This window comes from Carassius carassius, chromosome 35 (assembly GCF_963082965.1).
Source record: "Carassius carassius chromosome 35, fCarCar2.1, whole genome shotgun sequence".
NCBI classification, from domain to species: Eukaryota; Metazoa; Chordata; class Actinopteri; order Cypriniformes; family Cyprinidae; genus Carassius; species Carassius carassius.
In genome coordinates, this window is record NC_081789.1 from 16,223,380 (window position 1) to 16,239,848 (window position 16,469).

The 16,469-nt window shown below is 43.8% G+C and overlaps 1 protein-coding gene across 7 annotated transcripts in view; it reads left to right on the forward strand.

Moving 5' to 3' along the window:
• Positions 1-2,290: 2,290 nt before the first annotated feature.
• sulf1 (sulfatase 1) overlaps positions 2,291-16,469 on the forward strand; it is a 107,094-nt gene continuing 92,915 nt past the window's right edge. For 3 of the 7 annotated variants that reach the window (XM_059524609.1, XM_059524612.1, XM_059524613.1), the window contains exon 1: positions 2,293-2,589. The gene's annotated coding sequence lies outside the window, so the exon portion shown is untranslated. Of the gene's footprint in view, positions 2,594-16,469 lie in introns of all 7 variants that reach the window. The other 4 variants (XM_059524615.1, XM_059524611.1, XM_059524610.1 and 1 more) reach the window with 4 other exon arrangements.

Here is a 16,469-nt window from a genome sequence, read left to right on the forward strand (position 1 = left end):
TCTATCTACACTATATGAAAGGGACATAACCCATCCTTGGAATTTGTGCTCCGCATTTAACCCATCCAAAGTGCACACACACCCATAGCAGTGGGCACTCCCCCCACCTACAATTCCTGCCGGCCCAAGACTCAAACACACAACCTTTGGATTACAAGTCCAAATCTTTAACCATAAGGCCACGACTTCCCCATATGGATAAAAGTATTGGCAAAGTTGGAGTAGTACATTCTTCTCAGTATAGATTATTAAAGGATCCCATGTGTTGTAAAAAGTTCTGGTTGATCCTCTGAGAAAGTATATAAATCTTTTTTTTTTTTTTTTTTTTTTTTTTAGAAAAATCATTACATCACTAAGTCATAGTGACAATTTAGGTGGCATTGGTGATTTCCACTCTAAAATAATTCTTCTTCTAGCTATAAATATTGCAAATGCAAAGGCATTTTCTTTATCTTTAGTTATGTGAATGCTGTTACCTGCAACTCCAAAAAAAGCCATTATTGGGTTAGGCTGAATTCTTAAATTAAATGCAGAGTTTAAACTTTCAAATATTGAAGACCAAAATTGGTCTAGTAATTGGCTTAGTACATGACTAGAACATATGGGTTAGATTTGCCTTAAATGCATTGTAACAATTACGTATCATCTATATTTGGGTATAGTTTAGCCAGTTTGGTTTTACTATAGTTAATACAGTACAGAATACAGTACAGAGAACTTTCATCTGAATCAGATCATATCGTGCAAAAGATGAAGTCCTATTTATTCTGTCAACAGCTTTGTCCCAAGTGTCTTCAGATATATCAATTCCCAACTCTCCTATCCATTCTGTTTTGATTTTCTCTAGTGATCTATTTTGGTATTAAGTTAAACTATAAAGTTACAGTTTACATTTTGGAAATTAGGCCCTTGAGGTGTGTAGGGGTAAGGGGTTAAGAAACATATACAAACATGATTCAGAGGGCATTTGAGGAAAACACAGAGCAATGGGTCTGAATAAAGTGTCGAACCTGGAGATATATATATTGCATTAGTGTTGCATTAAACTGATATATCCAGGTCTAAAAAGGTTCATTAAGAATATAATAATAGTAATAATAATAATACATATTATAAATAATTTTAATATTTAAACAAAAAAATTATATATAATCATTCTACCATCACTGAATTGCAGCTGAATTTCCCATGAGCAGATATACTGTCAGAGTCTCCAGGCCACCCAAGAACATTATGTAGTTTCACTCTTTTTCCCATCTCTCCCTCTCCTGAAGGTTTTGGACCACCACCAGTGGTCAGCTGATTGGCCTCCGCTCCTTTTATTTACGACTGAACTAAGACAAATTAATCCCGACATAAAGCACAAATAAATCTATGGTCGGTACAAGCATGCTTTGAAGCACTATGCAAGACAGCTTCTTCTCCTTCTGTTTCCATTGTGTGTGTAAATGCAGTGAAACTGTTTTCAAAGCCAGGCCAAGGAGCTCTCATAACTGTGGAACTTCTGTTCATTAGGAAGTCATCCAATGTCTGCATTTGAATGGCATCTTTTTGGAGAGCCAGCTGTTCCTTCTGAAGAAAGTCTTGCTTGAAAGTCTTTGCTGTTATCCCCATACAAAACAAATAATTCAGCTAGTCAAAAGAGGATGTCAGTCTGTTTTTTAATGAGTTCTCTCTTTTTTTTTTTTCAATGCTTGATTTGTATCAATGCGACCTTTCAGAGAACAGGTTTCATCTGACCTTTCGATAAATTAAAAACATTGCTTGGTTCTTTATTCTCAGAATGTCAGACCATAGAGAAGCATGAGTGAAGCATTATGTGGCAGGGTCTGCTCTGATGGTATTTCCTTGGGACAAACCCCGAAAACAAGCAGCAGAACAGGTAGGGACACAGCCTTTGGCTTCACATGTGCTGTCAATTTAGGGTTCTGAACTAAAGTCAACAAAATCACAATTTTTCACATTTACCCTCATAACTCTCAGACCTCAACAAATCAACCTGCTATCTTTTGGTATAAGCAACATATGTGTGCCAACATTAACAAAACCATTAAAATAACATATAAAAAATCTATCTATCTATCTATCTATCTAAACTTCTGGTAGAAAAAGTTTACTTCAGTTTGTTAGTCTATAGTCTTTTTTTAACATGTCGCTGGTCTCCACAATTTGTGAACAATAATTTTGCAACTCTTTCTGCAATTAGTTTTCATTTTTTCACGAAGGATACAAACCAGATAGCTTTTATATTGGAGCTTTCAAAATGGCTGCCATTCACTTAATTAGCTTCAAGCTAACAATCCACTGAGAGGAGCAGCGTCATTAATGGTTTGTGTAGCAGAGATGGGGCATGCAGTCCACCTGCCTTAAGGCATACAGAACAGATAATCAAAGAATCCTGAGGTTTTCCACTCTAATTGGGCCATTATTTGGAAAAGTGGAGGAAGTTTATCAAGCTTTTAACAGAAGGTCTTTTGGCTGAAGAAGCATCGTGGAGAGCTAACCCTCAGGCGAACTGATTTACTGGAAGTATTGACCAAACACAGCTGCCTAGATGATTGTTTGAGGTGCTGCTCTAAATGTCTGAAGGTGAGTCATATTTCAGTAACAATGGGGATTTCTTTCTATTTTAGTATGAGAGCTATTTTTGAGCTAAATAAGTCATAAACTGTATCTTTCAAGGTATTTTGTTAATCTTCCAAAGTGACTACTAGTTTGAGTAATAGTAGCTTATATTGACTGCTAATATGGAAAATGAAAAGATAAATTTTTCAACTACTTCATTAATTTCTGCAGAATGGAACTTTGACTACAATCTGCTCTTGCTCCACTTAAGTTAAGGGGGGAAGTTAAGCATGAAGCATCATGGCAGTTTTCCTAGAAACTGTATGTTTTCATACAAATTCATATGAAAATCACCAATTCGTAAAACTTCAGACTGTCCGTAACACAACGTGTTGGTCTCTTCAACATGCAATATATGTGACCCTGGACCACAAAACCAGTCTTAAATGTCAATTTTTCTAAATGAAGAGTTATACATCATATATAAATAAGCTTTAAGCTTTCCATTAATGTTTAGTTTATTAGAATCGGGCAATATTTGGCCGAGATACAACTATTTGAATATCTGAAATCTAAATGGTGCCAAAAAATCAAAATACTGAAATTAAGTTGTCCAAATTAAGTTCTTAGCAATGCATTTTACTAATCAAAAATTAAGTTTTTATGTATTTAGGGTAGGACTTTACAAAATATCTTAATGGAACATGATCTTTACTTAATGTCCTAATGATTTTTGGCATTTAAAAAAATCTATAATTTTGAACCATACCAAAATATATATAGGCTATATATATATATATATATATATATTTTTTTTTTACAATTACTAGAAATATACCAACTGCACTTCATCCAGCAGGCAGGGGAACAATTGTGCTTTTCGTTCAAGTAGAAAGATTAAGGATTATTTGTGCAGCCCTCCATGTCACTGAGCTGTTTTGTTATTTTTTCTTACCTCATTTGTATGGCTTTTAAATGATACATTATGCCAAAATGCAGCACACTTGGTCAATGTGGTGATGTTTCTATTGACTGTAAAATATCGAGGACTGATGAGGGAATCATCATTTCTCAGGCGCACACACATTAAAAGCCCTCTAGGCAGTAGCGTTTCAAGCTTAAGCTGAAACCCATACTGTAGGTAGTATTCCCTTTACCACAATTTGGCGTTATATTGCAAGCCTTGACAGATCTGGATGAAAATCTGCCTTTGAGTTCTATTTCATGGTCATTTTATAAAGATATCCTTGAACATAAAGTGCACATCTGGATTTTTATTAAACCGTTCTTTGTGAAATGGGTTTAGATGTTTTAGTCGGCTTCTAGGGATTGAGGCCTCTACATTTTACACTACTCGTTTACCCTCGTGTTGCAGCTTGCCATGCCGTTCGTTTGTTCGCTTGCTCGCAGTCAATCTGTCCACAGATGAACAGGCGGTTTTAAAGGGCAATGATACTTTGAAAGCTGGAGTTGTTTTCTTTGCCTATGTACTCTCTGAAGACAAACTCGGGCCAGTACACATTTTTAATTGGCTTCATCTAGATGCTATTGCTGTGAGTTGGCATCTTTCTGTCATGCTAACTGGAATAAACAAAGACTCCTTGTTTTTAGTCATACTGGCTTGCGGGGGCTTTTAGATTATCCATGATTAGGACATATTTGAGAAGTGATTGTTAAAGGGAAAGTTCAACCAAAAATTAAAACTTTTTTTTAAATATAATGTGCTCATATATTGTAGTTCGGGGTTATATTTCTATTTATATATTATAGATTAAAATGGAATTTACTAAATTATATTACATTTATATCACGCAACAAACTTAAAAAATTAAAGATTCAACAGAAAAGCTTATGTCTGCAGGGCTGATGGCCAGCATAGGCTAAGGCCTACATCTTCACATTAATGTTACTGTGATGACAAACTAAAAGCAGGATGGGATAGTAGGCTATGCTTCTATTGATAGTTTTCAGTGACGGGTGAATGGAGGGAACACCTCCTTTCTCTGCATCTCTATAGCGAAAACTATCAATAAGCTTGAAATCAAAGCACACCAATGTAGTGGTGCCTCATTCACTTCATGATATAGCCTACATATCAGGCTATATTGAAAAGCCATTGATGTTTGTTTTTTTTAATTAAACTTTTGTTATATAGCCTAGGCTAAATATAATCACATCAACATAGTGTCATTTAATGATGTGTACATCTAAAGGGCAATCAGTCCTGTATGAATAGTATCATTAAAAATATCATACACTGTTACTAATGTAAACTCTATTCCCTGAGATACGGGAACGAGTACTGTGTCTTGCTTAAAAGACACTATGGGGAAAAATATATATTTTTTCTCCTGAAGCCTTTTTTTTTCAATCACATGGTGAAACTGCACTGCCATTGGCTCATGCAGTGTATTAAAAAACTAAAGAATGGTGACAAAGCCCACCAGAATTAGTGGGGCAATCTGGCTATATAAGCAAGCGTTTTGCCACAGGATCCTCGGGTTCCTTCGACTGAAGCGACAACCGCTACATAGCACAGCCAGCAACGCAGTACTCGTTTCCGAATCTCAGGGAACCAAGGTTACGTTAGTGACTGAGTACATTCCCTGTCAGTACTTCACTTGTACTGCGTCTTGCTTAAAAGACACTATGGGAAACCAGTACAATCACAGACACCACAGACATGTTGTCCAAGCGGATTAGCACAGGAGGAATACACTGCTAGCATTTACAAGCAGTTGATGTGAAGCTCTTTTTCCGCTTTCAACCAATGGCCAAAAGTCAGCTTGCCCTCGCACAGGGCCCCCCAACCTGTTTTGTAGGCATCTGTCATGACAACCTTTCTCCTGCTAACCATTACCATGGTCATGCCCTGGACCATCCAGCTAGAGTTCTTCCAAGGGGCCAGGGCTGTTACACGGGCCTGATACACCCTAATATGTGACCCTGGACCACAAAACCAGTTTTAAGTGTACATTTTTTGAAATTGAGATTTATACATCAGCTGAAAGCTACATAATCTTTCCATTGATGTACGGTTTATTAGGATAAGACAATATTTGGTTGACATACAATTATTTTTAAAAAATCTGGGATCTGGGGGTGCAAAAAAATCTAAATACTGAGAAAATCGCCTTTGAAGTTGTACAAATGAATTATTAGCCGTGCATATTACAAATCAAAAATTAAGTTTTGATATATTTACGGTAGGAAATGTTCAAAATATTTTCATGGAACATGAACTTAATTTTCTAATGATTTTGGCATTAAAGAAAAATCAATAATTTTGACCCAAACAGTTTTTTGGCTTTTGCAAAAAATATACCCCAGTGACTTAAGACTGGTTTTGTGGTCCAGGCTCACCTATGCAGGCGTCCATGACTCCATGCATGAAATGGAACCTGCAGTTTCAGCAAGCACTGAAGGGGCCGCATATGAAGCAGGCCCTGCTCTAGTGCTGGTGACGCTGCAGCCATGAGGCTCTGCATCTTCTGAAACATTTTGAGAGGGTTAGTGGCACCGGTCTTGAAGGAGCCCACAAATTTCTGTATGGCCAGAGTGTGGCCATTTCTGTATGTGGGGAGCCAGAGACAGTCCGAAGGGAAGGGCCGTGTACTGATAAGCCACTCCCTTGAAGGCGATTCTCCAGAATTATCTGTGACTGGGGGCTATCTTTATGTGAAAGTATGCCTTTTTCAGGCTCCGAGAAAAGAACCGGTCCCCTGTGCGAATTCGTGAGAGGATTTGCTTCAGTGTAGACATCCTCCACAGCCATAATACCCTGCAGCCCAAACTGTTTGCCCACTGAAGCTAAGCAGAGTTAAGCCTGGTCAGTACCTAGATGGGAGACCTCCTGGGAAAATTAGGCTGCTGTTGGAAGAGGTGTTAGTGAGACCAGCAGGGGGTGCTATCCCTGTGGTCGGTGTGGGTCCTAATGCCCCAGAATAGTGATGGGGACACTATAATGTAAAAAGCACTTTCCTTCGAATGAGACCTTAAGCTGAGGTCCTGACTAGAGCTGTAATCGGGCCTTAAAAGTTAGGCCCCACAGGACCCGAGCCCAACAGGTTTTGGCCCGAACCCGACAAGTACATTTTGATTGACAGCTTTTTAAAAGCCCGAACCCGTTTACGGCCTGACATTATTCAAATGTGCGCACGCACACAGCTCTTTTTTCTTGTGTCAAGAATGAGTCATTTATACATGTTTTAACATAATTTATTCATAACTAACGTAGATTAGGCCACTTGGAAGTTGGAATAAAGAAATAAAATATGTCCTCTGTAACATCGTAACATCTCAGCACTCTAAATATAAATAGGCCAACGCGCCAATAAAAACGAGTTTTTAAAACAAATTAAATTAAGATAAATTTTAAATTAAGATTTTATATATAAAAATAACGGCAATAACGAAATTAAGATAAAGGCTCCGTTGGATTGCTTCGCCACTAGCAGCTGACATTTAATAAAAGAATAATGCCAACATTAGCGTAAATACTCTGTCCACATTATGCATTTACTCAATGAATATTTAGTTATCATTTGAAAAACCTTTACTTACAGAGATTAGACTAGCCTACATGTTTTTTTGTATGAAAATGATAGAATCCACTGTAGATGGCTTCAGCGCATTCCTGCGCTCACTGATGGTGCATCATTATTCACTCATTATTCTCATTAAAAATATGGTCAAAACTTTTCCACACCTCAGACTTTGGTGATTACGTTTTGGTTGCACCAGCAACTAAAGCAGAGGCAAGCCTCCGTTACACCTACTCAGCATCCATTTTCGCATCTTTCTTGCGCTAATCGAAACACATCACATGACCACTCGTTTACCTCGCAAACCAGAACGCGAGCCCGAGCCCACGTAAGATGATATAAATTAAGCCCGAACCCGACCAAACCCGTCGGGTCCCGTCTGGCCAAATTACCTCCACTGGCCCTTGTCAATCATGGCCTCCTAATTATCCCCATCCACTTGATTGGCTCTATTAGTCTCTCTCCTCTCCACCTGTAGGTGGTGTGTAGTGAGCGGACTGGCACCATTGTGGATGTTGCACACTGGTGGTGTTTGAGGAGAGACCCCCCCCCCATATGATTTTAAAGCACTTTGGGTGTATAGCAATACATAAAGCGCTATATCACTGAATCACTAGGGTGTGATTCAGGTGTCTGAGATCGAGGATGGGCTGGAGGCCACCATCCTTTTTGGGAATTAGAAAGTAACAGCTGTAGAAGCCTGACTACCTCTGAGCTGGAGGAACCATTTCTATGGTTCCCTTGCCAGCAGATTCATCACCTCTGTGCGCAGACCATGAAAGTCCTTGCTTTGCACTAAGGTGGAGACCACGCTGCTGAAACGCTATAACATTCCCACTATAACATAGGTCTGTCACTTTTAGTTCGAAAATCGATTGCACAATCGATCGGACCAACCAAAAAAAGTTTCGAAAATGAAAATAGGGAATCGATTTTAATCAAATATGTACACTATTAATTTTAAAATAATTAAACAATTAAGAAATATAGATGTAACAAAACTCACAAACAAGCAGAAAAAGAAAATAAAGAATTCCGAAAGTGCAGAATGCCTTGCCAAAGCTAGACAGAAAATACCAGCAATTTTACACGCCTATAAGACCCAGTGACGTCGAAAGCGACCTCTTATGCTGTGTTCACACCAAACGCGAATGATTAAGTCAATGTAAAGATGCGCTTACGCGCGTCTGGAGGTCTCGCGGCACGGGAGACGCAAATTCGCCTCATTCGCGCATCTAGTTACAGGAGATTCTGAGTTATGAAAAGGACCATTGCAAGATGACAGCGACCGGCTTTTGTGATGGAAAAATTGCAGTAATACCCCCACCTTGCGCAGCTGCACGTGAGTGTCCCTGGGACATCAGTGCTGTTGGAGCACGTCTTCTCAACAGCTGGACATAAGTTTCATTTTTTTTAACAGTTGTTTGAAATGGATTGAATCATTATTTAAAATAATCTTGGAGATTTCTGAATTGCCTAAATCATAAATGCAGCCGGGTTGATGCCCGCAGTGATGTTTTTCTTTTGTTATGGCAGCCGTCCCCTCTGCATATATATTTTTTAGAGAACGTTGCACTCCTGTTGCTGTTTGTTATTCTGCACGAAACTTCATGCCAATAAATAAGAAATATTTCTGACTTGTGCGTTTCCAGCGCTCTCTTTACGTTTGTCCGTTTTTGACGTTGAAAAAGGAAACGTCTTTTTTTTTTTAGACATGGAAAATCGATTTTACAAACGATTCAATGAACACTTATGTCTTAAATCGAAAATGATTTTTTCACAAAAGTGACAGCCCTACTATAACAGCGGTTGGTTGCTTTGACACGTGAACAGTCACAGAATTTAACAAACTAATTTCCTTCTGCACCAGATGTTGAATAGGGTAATAGGAGGCTTAAAAGAGACTGCTTGGGAGGTGGTCTAGCAATAGCAAGACTTGGCCCCTCGTCATCCTGTCCTGCAGATTAGGAAAACACCTGAGGTGCCAGGTCCAACGCTGGCCATGGACTTTCCGATTGGACTGAGCGGTGGTCTTTGTTAGCGTACAAAGCCAGGTTCGTTGCACTTCTCAGCTCCCTGAAAGTAGCAGGGTCTGAGTCAGACTTGTCCATGGAAGAGAGGAGCTTGGCCTGAAAGACCTGGAGGACCGCCATAGTATGGAGGGATGAAGCCGCCTTTCCATTCAAAGAGTAGGAGCGTCCAGTGAGTGCTGAAGTGGTCCTAGATGGTTTGGACGGGTGAGCAGCCTTTGCCTTCCAGCCGATGGCTGTGGGTGGGCAAAGATGCACAGCCACTGAGTCGTCCAGGGGAGGCATCTTATTGTACCCATTTTCTTCAGTGCCGTTTTGTAGTGAGGGCGGATGAAGGGGAAGTATGGAGGCGAGTGGAGTCGGGGTGCACCATGATAAGAATGCCATCCAAGAGCACAGAGAGGCAAGACTGATGTTCTCAAAATGAGAACAGTCTGTCCCCGCGAGCGTGGCTTCCATGTAGGATTTCCCCAAGCAGGAAAAACACTCACTGTTGCCGTCATCTGTGTACAGGGGAGACCTGCATGAACCGTGATAACAGCGTGGCATTTGAAATAAAGCCATCTCTTTTAGAATGTTTTTATTTTATTTTTTAGAAGTCACTGGAATCAATACGGGACGGGGGTTGTCCCATATTTTCAGAGTTGTCTTCAATGCAGCATCTCATGCAGATCATCCCTCCGTCATTCTGTGAAGACTCGTCCTATTCTGCCCCTGATTGGGTAATACTTGCTGCCATCGTTGGATTGATTGGTTTGTTTCAGGTTCACGGCCAATCAGAGTCAGAGGAGGGCGGGTCTCTTGGCAGAGAGTCGATTTGAAAGAATGGCGGAGGCTGCTCCAGATAAATTGTGTGTTTACATGAATTTAGAAATGTTTGTAGATTGGTTATTTATTTTGTGGTTTTACTGTTTGGATGGTGTTACTGTCTGCAAACAATGACAAATATTTTATCCTTTATAAATCTGTGTTCACGCCACCTTATACAATTACTAAAGTTCAATAGCAATAAATATTTTTATGAAAACTTGTTTTAAGTTGTACTTTACAACCACTGGCACGTCATCTGACCTTTGGTCATAGTGCCCCCCAGCCATCCTTAATTTTTTTGTATTGAAGGAGGCAACCCTATTCTAAAATAACGGTCGCCTTAAAAATACTCACTCTGGGAGGACCGCTAGAACATTTTAAACTCACCACTGAAAACTCTTGTATTTCCAAGCTGATGGTTCCGGGGGTTAATATTTAAGCTCTTGTATGTTCAATTAATTTGGGAGCAAGATCCCCCATAAGGAACCATACCGCCAAAGATAAATTGTGTTCAATAAACTCAAGTAACTTGCCAAAGTGGTCCTGTCTGAAATAAAATAAGTTAAATTATGTATTTATCTATTTTAGTTATAGTTTAAGTGAAGTTTAGTTAATATTTTACAGTACTATTCATTTAAGATAATATCTTGGAAGTTATACTTTTGTGTAATTGCCAGAAATAATAGTGGACAGGATAATGTGTCGGGTTTGATTATTTGTCTAAATGCCTTTTGCTGACCCTTTGGTAACATTAGTCTTATCAGTTGTGTGGCAGTGCACAGTACTTTTTTATTGTACAGACTGGTATGAAATTGCAATTACTTGAAAACACATTTTTAGGTAAGATCAGATCAAGTTACCTGAATATCTTTTTCCAACAGTTTGATGGAGTTGTAACTCCAGACATGATCATGGAGTGGCCCAGTGTCTTGACGCCGATGAGGTGGCTGAACACAAACTCCATCAATAGGCTTGTTTACTAACCACAAGTGGTTCCACTCACCAAAACCATAACACCACAGTACACAACAGGGGTGTAGTTGACTTTTACAGCTTCCTGGTGGAAAAGAGCTTTCAGCTGGCCAGCACCTGCAGAGTTTCAAAGCTTTAATGTGCAATTTAGTGGATGTTGGCAAGAAAGACATGACCTCAGTTTCTTGTGAGCGATGTGGAAACCTTTTTTCAAATCCGTCTTCAAGCTTATTCAATATCACTTGGATGAAACTGGCTAAGACTTTACTGACAGATTCGCAAACGATTCTGTCAGACGGACTCATTTATTGTGCCTTTTTTGCTTCTGAGATGTCGTAACAATGGGGTTTAGGCGTGTTGCTCACTGTTCTTATGAAGCAAACTGTCCAACCAAATAATAAAAATGGCTGTACTTTGGGTGTGCTGAGGTTTTCCTGTCTCTTCATTTCCCCTAAATGAAATCAGACTGAATGTCAAAAACATGTGTCCTAACTGATTCTCTCCTCTTGAGGCCAGCCAGAGGCGTGTTTAGCCTTTTTTTCTTTGATTTATTCATGCGTGAAGCACAGTAACCATAATGGGCTTGCCTCAGTCAACTTCCTCAGTGTTCAGGAGGTCATCTGAGACTCGAAGGCCACCTAGTTCCAAGTTTGTGGGATGGAACTGAGCGAATTTGATTGGGTGAGGTCTTTTTGAAGGAAATGTCCTGAGAGATGTTTGACCGAGTCAAAGTACACATGGATCAAATGTTTCATGTGATTCATGTATTCACAAGGTGCAGCAGGATCCCTCAATGATGATCTCATGATTAGCCACCTGAAAGGAGGCCAAAGACTGAATTTCAGCCCAACTGGTAGATATCCAGATGTTTTAAGGGAGCCGCGCAGCTTGTATGAAGAAAGAAGGTGCTGATGTGCCAGACTAGCAGTGTAACACTTAACATGGACACAAATCTTAATGACTAGTTTAAGGAGAAACATGACTGGGCTGTAATTTATGCCTTTTATAGCATAGTCTTCTCTTGGCCATCCTATTGCCTTGTTCTGTGCATGAGTGGGACCAGGCTTCTGTAGTTTTTCTAATCATTTTCTTTTCTTTTTATTTGACTCGGGCATCACATTCTGATTCCTACTCTTCTTTTTCTCAGGGAAAGGATTAAAGGGACAGTTTACCCAAAAAAGAAAGTGTTGTCATTTAATTACTCACCCTCATGCCATTCCAAATCCTTTGTTTTCATTGTGTACAAAGGAATCTTGTGGCTTTGAAAAACTAAGGTTTAACCACTGATGTTACATGGACTATTTTGGACTATTGGACTATTGTCTATGACAATAGACCAAGATGGCGGCGCGAACACATCGCGAGGCTCAGCGTCTCTCCAGTTTTTGCAATTTTGCAGTATTATTCCTGCTCATCTCGGGTCTGTTCGTACTGAACAGCTTTGCTTTAACATCATACACCCGACAGGAGCTTTTGGATATCGGTGAGGACTTGTCCAACAGTTTTATCACCAATCTTCGACTCATCCCTGAGATCGCTAGAACACCCGAGGCTACGCACTCTACCCGGCCGGGCGGAAGTGCTCGCAGGCGGCGTCGAGATCGTAAACAAAGGCGGGGGAACCGCTCCGGCTCTCTTTACCCAGCATTTTCCTCGCTAATGTGCGGTCACTGGTGAACAAAATGGATGAGTTACGACTCCGCATCACCCACAGTAAGAGACTTTTGGACTGCAATATCATGGTTCTCTTACGAGAGTTCTCTCGTACTGCGTCTTAGCTAAGACGCTACGGGAAAAGTCTCTTTTCACGAAATACTGAAGCAAAAAATTATCCTTAATTTTGTATTGTTGTAAAGCGCATTTGCAGCAGCACACAGCCATAGGCGAGACGGCTCGCTCGCTCATTGGCTGCTCTGCGGCAACTGCACAAGCCTATCGAAAGCTTTGCTTTAACATCATACACCCGACAGGAGCTTTTGGATATCGGTGAGGACTTGTCCAACAGTTTTATCACCAATCTTCGACTCATCCCTGAGATCGCTAGAACACCCGAGGCTATGCACTCTACCCGGCCGGGCGGAAGTGCTCGCAGGCGGCGTCGAGATCGTAAACAAAGGCGGGGGAAGATTCCCTCGTGCGGCTCGTGCAGAGCCCCGCTCAGCGAATGAGACCGTCTCGTCATCTGTGTCTCCTGCCTGGGTGAAGATCAGGCAGCGCTCGCGCTCGCTGACGGCGGCTGCCCTCATTGCGAGCTAATGCCGATGGTGACTGTGAGGACTCGCCTGGCATTCTTCTCCGAGCTTGCATCCTCCGCTGCGCCGCAGCGCCGTAAAAAGCACCGCTCCCAGCGATTACCGGAACCGCCTCCAGCTCTGCCGAGCTCGCCGGTTCTTCCTGCTTCACCGGCCTCCCCTGCATCGCTTCCCGATGGTCAGCGCCCGCTGTCTGCTGCCGCGTCATCCGAGGAAGTGGATCTCAGGGCCGCGTCGGAGGAAGAGGACACGTGCTCTCTGCTAGCCTCGGGCAGTGAGGGTTGGGCGAGCTCCGGGGATCTCGCGCCTTCTGCTCAGAGGCCCGGCAGACGGGCTGATATCGAGAAGGAGCTGATGTGAGTGCTCACGCTGGCCGCGGCGAGCCTCGGCCTCGAGTGGTCTGCACCAGCGCCCCGCTCTCGTTCCCTCTCGTTCCGAAAGCGCCGTTGCCATCGAAAGCCTGCCGCATGACGTCATCTCTGCTCGCACGGATCTTTTCTGCTGCTGGGCAGGCTGCGTCTGCGCTACACACCATGGCCACGCTGCAGATTTTCCAGGGCGATCTCCTCTGCAAGCTGGATGAGATGGGGCCTGAAGCTATCTGCCTCCCGGATCTGAGGAGTGCTTCGGATCTCTCCCTCCGCGCTACTAAGTCCGTTGCACAGGCCATGGGACGGGTTATGACTTTCGCTACAGTGGCTGAGAGACATCTGTGGCTAACGCTTTCGGACATGGCAGTGTCTGAGCGTGCTGCGTTCCTCGACGCCCCGCTGACTCCTGCTGGCCTCTTCGGATCGTCTGTCAACGAGTTTGTCGAGAGATTCGTCGAGGACCAGAAAGCATCACAAGCCTTTAACCACTTCTTACCGAAGCGCTCTGGTTCTGCAGCGAGTCGCGCTAGACCGGCCCCGCAAAGCTCTGTCACGCCCCCCGCCTCCAGCTGCTTCATCGCGACAGCGTCAGCAACGCAGCTCGGGACCCCGTTCTCGCTCTACCAGCCGTCGCCCCGCGCCGCGGGAGTCACGGCAGAGGATTATGGTGAAGCCGGAAGCCCCGAAGTCATCCTAGCACTTCTAGGAAAGCGCCGGTGTACGAGTTCCGCTGTGACCGAGCTCTCAGCCAAGCGCGCCGCTGTTGCAGTTCCAGGAATTGTGACTCTCAGCGTCTTCTGCAACGCGCAAGCCTGCACAGTTGCCCGCTTGCCTGCACACAAAAGCCGTTATCACGGCTACCCAGATATTTCCCGAAAAGAGTGTTATTTCTGGTGTTCCGGCCACGGCCGATGGTGCTGTAAATGTAGTGACGATGCCCACTCCTCAGTGCCCACAAACACTGTCATGCACGGCGCGCGGTTTCTGTAAAAACGAAACCCGTGCACGTACGCTCTGCCCAGGCAGACAGCGAGTCGAAAGCAGTAAATGTGCACGCTTACAGCCCACAGTTACTCGCAGACATCACGAGTCCCACGGGACCCGCTCAGCCCTCCCTCAATTGGTTAAGCACCGTGGCGGGGTCGAGGAAGAGCGATCTGCCCGCTGTGATCAGCGCGCTCCCCGCCTCAAATGCCATGGGCATAACGCCCATGGTGCAGCACATCGAAGCGCCGCCGTTGCCCAGTCAACAGAGCGCGCTTCGCATCCAGCCCTTAGCCATTCATGCAGATGCATGGTCAGCGCTTCCAGGGGTTTCGGATTGGGTGCTAGGCATTATAAAGAGAGGCTACTCGCTACAGTTTTTTCGACGACCTCAGCGCTTTTCAGCGCGCGTTGAAACTACGGTCAAAACAGAAGTAGCACACCTACTTCGGGCCGAAATATCAAAACTGTTGAGTAAAGGGGCTGTGGAGCCTGTATCCCAAGCTCAAAGCAAAGGGGGGCTGTACAGCAGATACTTTTAAGTGCCCAAGAAAGACAGGGGTCTCAGGCCCATACTGGATCTAAGACAGCTGAACAGGGCATTGGTGAAACACAGTTTCAGAATGCTTACGACCAGGAAACTCCTCGCGCATATTCGCAGAGGAGACTGGTTCATGTCAATAGATCTGAAGGACGCGTATTTTCAAATACAGATAGCATCACGTCACAGGCGATACTTGAGATTCGCATTCGAGGGCCAGACATACCAGTTTTCAGTCCTGCCTTTCGGCTTGTCCGTGGCTCCTCGTACGTTTACAAGGTGCATGGACGCATCGCTCGCTCCTCTCAGACTCAGAGGCATGCGAGTGCTGAACTATTTGGACGACTGGCTGATTCTGGCTCAATCACGATCAGAGCTCGTGGAACACGGGGCCATTTTACTCGATCACCTCGAGAAACTCGGTCTCAGTGTCAACTGGACAAAGAGTTCGCTGAACGCAGCGCGCAGCGAGTTCTCTCCGCTGCGGCGCGACCGTCTCGCTTAGAGAATTTCAGAAGATGCTAGGTCTCATGGCCTCAGCATCACCAGTTCTTCAGTTGGGCCTGCTCCGCATGCGCCCCCTGCACTTCTGGCTGAGAGCCAATCAGAGCTGCGTTGCAGCCCTGAAACCCTGGACAGCGAACGACTGGTACAAATCAGGTGTAAGCCTGGGGACTTCCTCGAAAGTGAAGATGGTGTCAACAGACGCCTCCACTTCGGGATGGGGAGCGCTGCTCGAGGGCAGACCGTCCTTTGGCCTGTGGTCAGAACGGGAAAAGCTCCAACATATCAACTGTCTGGAAATGCTGGCAGTGGAAAACGTGCTGACGCGTTTTTGTCCCTGAATCAAGGGCCACCACGTCTTAGTCCGTTCGGACAACATGTCTGTGGTGTCCTACATAAATCGCCAGGGCGGACTCGGGTCCCGAAACCTGTACAGGTTGGTGGAATGCCTCCTGGTTTGGGCTCAGCGCAACTTGCGCTCGCTGAGGGCAGTTCATGTGCCTGGACTACAGAATCTGGGTCCAGACAGGCTGTCCAGAAACAACATTCCCACGGGAGAATGGTCTCTACACCCGCAAACAGTCCAGCTGTTGTGGGAGAGATTTGGCAGGGCGGAAGTGGACCTCTTCGCATCCCACGAAAACGCTCACTGCCCCGCGTTCTTTTCCAAGAACGTAAGCATGCTGTCACGGAGATGGCCGTGCTGCCCGCTTTATGCTTTTCCTCCCGTCTCCCTCCTTCCGCAGGTGATAGAACGGGTGAGGGAAACGAGATGCTCAAAACTGCTTGTAGCACCACTTTGGAAGAACCAACCATGGTTTCCAGATTTGATTCAGTTAGCAGACACTGCCCCTTGGCCAGTGCCGTTGAGGAGGGATCTCCTCTCGCAGGCCGGG